Source organism: Lactuca virosa, chromosome 5 (assembly GCF_052849685.1).
Source record: "Lactuca virosa cultivar CGN04683 chromosome 5, Lactuca_virosa_CGN04683_v6, whole genome shotgun sequence".
NCBI classification, from domain to species: domain Eukaryota; kingdom Viridiplantae; phylum Streptophyta; class Magnoliopsida; order Asterales; family Asteraceae; genus Lactuca; species Lactuca virosa.
The window spans coordinates 210,157,401-210,164,518 of record NC_136430.1 but is presented as its reverse complement, the minus strand read 5'-3'; positions in this window follow the sequence as shown (position 1 = coordinate 210,164,518).

Below are 7,118 nucleotides of genomic sequence, written 5' to 3'. Positions count from 1 at the left end.
TGAATCAAGATCAAAGGTGTTTACGGTCCAAGATGTTCTTGGACCGTAAACCCTAACAAAGGGGCAAAGTGGCCCTAGTCCCTTACTAAACCTTGGAAACTAGCCTAGACCCCTTCCTTGATGTGCTTAGTACTTGAAAACAGCAAAAGACCATAAACCATTTGGCTTTACAGCCGTAAACCCAAGGAGAAGTGGTCCAAGGACCGTAAACTCCCTAAAGGAGTGAAATGGTGCCCTAATCTCTTCCTAAGGCTTAAACATGAAGTAGGAATGCTTCTTATGATCTTAATGGCTTCAAAACACAAAATGGTCAAGTACCATGAGTTTACGGCCGTAAACTCATGGGTTTACGACCGTAAACTCAATGAGTTATGGGTTTACGACCGTAAACTCAATGAGTTATGATCACAAAACCGTAAACTCCAAAGGAGTTTACCCTTGAACCCTAAACTCAATTACAAGGTCCTACCACCCTTAGATGCAATCCTTAGGACTTATAGCACTTAAATCAAGTGTTTTACATGTCTTAGGATGTCTTAAATTTGGTTAATTAGTTGTTTTATGACTAATTGGATACATATATGTGTGATTATATGTTAACTAGGATCTTTGTGTGTGTACAAGTCTTCACTTGACACCTAGCATCCTATCCATTCCGTTCATCCAAGCCACCCACTACAGGTGAGTTCATACCCCCTTAATCAATCTTTTAAATGATTTTAAATGCTTTCACGGGGGGGGGGGGGGGGGGGGGGAATACAAGTAGAAAACAGGAAGTTATAGAATCAATCACATGTGATTTATAACTGTGTTTTCAAACAACTGATTTCACATACTTCAAAATGTGATAAACACAATGCTTTTCAGTTATTTTTACTTTGTTATCAACAAATTACTTTTGAATTATTTTATAAACTAACATCAAGTCATTATTATTTATTGTTCAAAACTCTTAAATGTTTTACAAAACCTCTTTCAATTTACTATTAAAAACCATATCTATACACTTATGTTTCATGTATATATGTATTGATATGAGAGTTTTCATTCTTTCTTCAGTTCCAACACTCTTGAGTAGCAAGGGTGTATAAACCTACTTGGACATTCAATTTACATTCCAGTAAACTATTATAGGTATAGTTTAGGGGATACAAATTACTATTCCTATTACAAGGAATTACACAAGAGTCAGTTCATTCATGAGTCTATACTACTATATGAAGAGATACTATTACATGTTATCCAGAGAGAAATACTATATCTATACAGAGAGAAATACTATATATATACTTTACGGGACTGACCATCCTACACCTGGCTGCTAGCTACAGCGGGACCTATTCATCGATGGATGATCTCGGTTGTACTGTTCGGCGAGTTTCCACGCCGTGTTTATCCTAAGGCAAAAGGATACGATTTCAATGATTATATAATTTTCCCTATTACTTTTATTTTGTGACACATTCACATAAACGATGAGGTAGACTATATTTTTATAATAATAGTTGTACAGGGAAAAATCTTCATTAATACAAAAATGCAAACTTTCAAAGCATTCGGGTCTTGGTAGAAGACTACTTTTTATACTAGTAGGAAATATGGGATTTTCTAGGGTTTTCACACTTATACTAAATGTTTTATTAAACATTTACAAGTCTTTCATAACAGCTTTTCGAATCAATGACACCGTAATACTTATGAATTCACCAGCTTTATGCTGATCTACACTTTCAAAATAACTTGTATTCTCAGGTCACCAGTAGACATGTACGATGACCAGGTTTTGAGAAGACGGAGCACAGACAAGACTCGTCTTTTATTTTGATTACATATTTTGGTGTCTTATTACTATGAAAGAACACTCATGTATTAAAACTTTACTTTTAATGCAATGGATGATGTTGTTGCTTGTTTACTACTTTGCACTGTTATGATACTTTACATGACGTCCTCCACCCCCGAACGTTTCTGCCGTTCCGGTTTTGAGGTGTGACAGATTGGTATCAGAGCTTTGTTTATAGTGAATTGAGTATATCAACCCATAAAAGATATACAGACTATAAATACAATGGGATTAAAATACTCTGACTAAGAGTTTATACTTTTAAATAATAAAATATTTAACTAAGTATACATGCCTGCATTCATACTAAAATCAGTGTCACAATGACAAGAACAAAAGTATTACGATTGTTGAATATCACAAGTAAGCTCGGGGATATATGGTCAGTCCTGGGAGTGGCATAGCCTGATCAACTATGCTGGTCCGAGGAGTGATTAGCATATGCCCATGAATGGTTGTGATATGGCAACAAGTCTAAAAACTTACCAACATTACCACAATGAAATACCATAGGGGTATTTGGTGTTACTATAATTACTTATATGAGAACTAAAAAGGTCTTTATCAGTAGGTCCACAATGCATTAACACAGTCCGCATTCGCCAACTAGAGTCTGCTCATGAAAGGACTCTGGTCCACAATGCAGCTCTGCAGAGAGAAGTTGCTGGAACCCAAGCTGAAGTCAGGGAACTTCGAGCTCAGCAAGTAAGATCTGACAGGCGTGTGAGGGACATAGAACGCCTTCTGTCGGGATCAAGAACTCACTCTAGTAGTTCTCGTCGCCGATAGAATCTCATCGACTTCTCTTTTGGATATAACCTAGTTATGTAAAACTCTGGTCTAATTTCCTATCTTTGTAAATCTTAGACCTGTTAGGTCTTGATTAGGTCGTAGTCCTGTCAAAATTTTCTATCTTGGTTGATGTAATGCCTCCTACTAGGCCATTTTTCCCGAACTTGTTACATCTGTAATTCCAGTAATATTGACAGGTACCTAATCTCATGGAAATTATTATCCAAATGCTATCATCTGTTAGTTCTAGATCTACATTCAATCATGCTGTTGGGCTATGAAGAGTTAGTCCATGAGTCATTTTCATCAACTTTCCTATTAAATTCTTATCAATATCTTCATCTTTCTAAACTTACAGTTAAAAGATGCCTCCTCGCAGAAATCCGAGGCGTAACAATAATAACGAAACACCGATACCACCACCTCCACCACCTCCTCTGTTCGACGCTGTTATGTTCCACGCAGCTGTCACGGCGGCCGTAGCGGCTGCCATGTCACACATCAATACTCCTGTCCCTAGTGGATCAGGAACTGGTGCACCTATTTCTAACCACGGCGAGAGCCATGGGGAGCCCCGGGAATGCACCTACAAGGATTTTACGAATGCCAAACCCAGAAATTTCAATGGAACTGGAGGGGTTATGATCTTAAGGCAGTGGATCAAAAAGACAGAAGCAGTCTTTGAAATCTGCGCCTGCCTAGAGAACAATAAGTGGTGCACCTATTGCTACTTGTACCTTTTCTGACAGGGCTTTAACTTGGTGGAATGGCCACGTTAAGTCACTGACCCTAATAGTGGCAAATTCGATAAGCTGGGAGAACTTGAAGCCCATGCTGATGAGAGAGTACTGTCCACGAGGGGAAATTCAAAAACTCGAGCAGGAACTATGGGGTCTTGTAATGGTTGGTTCTGACATATCAACCTATACTAATAGATTCTGTGATCTGGCAATTCTTTGCCCTGATATGGTTGCTCTAGAGAGCAAGAAAATAGAGAGATATATTTGGGGACTGTCGCCCCAGATCCAGTCAAGTGTGTTAGCATCAAGGCCTGTTACTTTTGATAGCGCTAAAGAGCTGGCACAATCTCTTATAGATCACGGAAACTACCAGAACCCAACGATTTCTACACCCGAGCAACAAAAGGGAAACAACAACAACAAGAAGAAAAAGGGGTGGAACAAGAGGAAAAGCGGGAATTCGCAAGAATCCTCAAAGAGACAACAACTAGTTACAATCAATGCTGCCACTGTAACTCCTGTTGTCCCTGCTAATCCCTTACCAGCGAAGCCTTATGCCGGTAATCTTCCAAAGTGCAACAAATGCACCTTCCATCACAACGGACCTTGTCGGGAAATGCAGTGCACCAACTGCAACAGAAGGGGGCATAGTGCCCGTTTCTGCAAGACTCCAGCAAGGCCGACCGCTCAAGTTCCTAACGCCGGTGTGGGCCAAGCTTGCTACGGTTGTGGCGAAGTGGGCCACTACAAGAGGAAATGCCCTAAGGCAGGGATAGCGGGCGGAGTAGGAAGATTTCTGGCCATAGGCCATGAGGAAGCCGTAGCTGATCCTACAATAGTTACTAGTATGTTTCTCCTCGATAACTCATATGCTTGCATACTTTTCGACAGTGGAGCGGAGAAAAGTTTCGTAAACCAGAAATTTGCACACTTGCTTAAACAAAAACCACGTGCACTAGATAAATCTCTCACTGTAGAAATGGCAAACGGGAAAACGGAAAGTACTAACTGCACATACGTAGGTTGTAATCTAACTTTAGATGGCCATACTTTTAAGATAGACCTCATGCCGGTCCCAATTAAAAGTTTCGACGTCATTATCGGCATGGATTGGTTGAGTCTTCATCGCGCCAACATCTTGTGCTTTGAAAAAACAGTTCGTCTTAACCTCCCTAACAGCGAAACCCTAGTTATCTACGGCGACAAACCTAGTACGAACCTTCGCATCATTTCGTGCATACAAGCTCATAAGTGCTTGCAAAAGGAATATCATGCATTCCTCGCACACATCGTCGATACGAGTCAAGAAGTGAAAGATATTCAGAACATCCCAAAAGTACGCGACTTTCTCGACATCTTTCCAGAAGAACTTCCAGGATTACCACCCCAACGCCAAGTCGAGTTCAGAATCGACTTAGTGCCAGGAGCTACTCCAGTAGCTCAATCTCCATATCGTCTGGCACCAGCGGAGATGTAGGAACTTTCCAGTCAGCTTAAGGAACTTCTTCAGAAGGGATTCATTAGGCCAAGCTTCTCACCATGGGGAGCACCGGTCTTGTTCGTCAAGAAGAAAGACGGATCATTTCGTGTGTGCATCGACTACAGGGAACTCAACAAGCTTACCATTAAGAATCGTTATCCCTTACCCCACATTGACGATTTATTTGATCAACTTCAAGGAGCCAACTACTTCTCGAAGATAGATCTACGATCCGGGTACCACCAACTACGAGTGTTAGAGGAGGATGTTCCCAAGACAGCCTTCCGAACTCGTTATGGGCACTACGAATTCGTAGTGATGCCATTCGGATTAACTAACGCGCCCGCAGTATTCATGGATTTAATGAATAGGGTGTGTCGTCCTTACTTGGATCAGTTCGTCATCGTCTTCATCGATGACATACTCATCTACTCTCGTAGTAAGGAGGAACATAGTCAACATCTTCGTCAAGTCTTAGAAACATTACGATCGGAGAAGCTCTATGCGAAGTTCTCCAAGTGCGAATTTTGGATTCGAAGAGTCGAATTCTTGGGCCACGTAGTTAGTGAAGAGGGAATTCACGTGGACCCTTCCAAAATCAAGACCATTGAGAACTGGTCAGCACCGAAGACACCTACATAAATTCGTCAATTTCTAGGTCTCGCTGGCTCCTATCGCAGGTTCATTCAGAACTTCTCCCGAATTGCGAAACCTCTTACAACACTGACCCAGAAGGGCGTGGCCTTTGACTGGGAAGAGAAGCAAGAGAGAGCGTTCCAAACGCTCAAGCGAGCCTTGTGCACCGCACCAATACTATCCCTCCCCGAAGGGATATAAGACTTCGTTGTCTATTGCGATGCTTCAAATCAAGGGCTCGGCTGTGTTATGATGCAACGAGGTAAGGTCATCGCCTATGCCTCGAGGCAGCTAAAGACACACGAGGTCAACTACACCACCCACGATCTTGAGCTAGGAGCAGTTGTGTTTGCTCTGAAGATCTGGAGACACTACCTGTATGGTACAAAAAGTACTATCTTTACAGACCACAAAAGCTTACAACATATATTCGACCAGAAGGAGCTCAACATGAGATAACGACGGTGGGTCGAGCTACTCAGTGATTACGAATGTGAAATTCGTTATCATCCGGGTAAAGCCAACGTAGTAGCCGACGCCCTAAGTCGGAAAGAATACTCTGGTCGTAGAGTCCAATCATTGACTATGACTATCCATTCACACTTATCCATGCAAATTAAGGAGGCTCAGCTCGATGCTTTGAAACCTGAAAATGTGACGAGTGAAACCCTAAGAGGCATGGATAAGAATTTGGAAGTCAAGGGTGGCGGAGCCTTATACCTCATGGATCGGATCTGGACACCGAAACACGGTGGCTTTAGAGACTTGGTCATGACCGAGGCACACAACACTCGTTATTCCGTCCACCCAGGTTCAGATAAGATGTATCTGGATATTAAAAAGCTATACTGGTGGCCTAATATGAAAGCAGAGATTGCTACCTTCGTAAGTAAATGCCTTACTTGCGCCAAGGTCAAGGTCGAATACCAGAAACCCTCCGGTCTTCTACAACAGTCGGAGGTACCTGAATGGAAGTGGGAGCAGATCACTATGAACTTCATAACCAAGTTGCCCAAGACAACGGGTGCACTTGATACCATATGGGTCATCGTCGACAGATTGACCAAGTCCGCACACTTCCTGCCTATAAAAGAAACGGACAAGATGGAGAAGCTTACAAGAACCTATATTCGGGAGATTGTACGACTGCACGATGTTCCCATATCCATTATCTCGGACAGAGATAGTAGATTCACTTCGAGTTTCTGGCAGTCGCTACAAAGTTCCCTAGGTACTAGGCTGGACATGAGTACAGCCTACCATCCACAGACCGACGACAAAGTGAGAGAACTAACCAAACCTTGGAGGATATGTTGCGAGCGTGTGTGATCGACTTTGCGAAGGCATGGGATACTCATTTACCCCTTGTCGAATTTTCCTACAACAACAGTTATCACACGAGCATAAAGGCTGCTCCATTCGAAGCCCTCTATGGCCGAAAGTGCAGATCCCCTCTGTGCTGGGCTGAGGTGGGAGATACCCAGTTAGCTAAAGGACGAGTTCCTGAAAGCACTCTCACAGGTCCGGAGATCATTCGTGAAACGACAGAGAAGATCGTTCAAATTTGTGAACGATTGAAAGCCTCTAGAGACCGACAGAAAAGCTACGGTGATAAGCGAAGGAAACC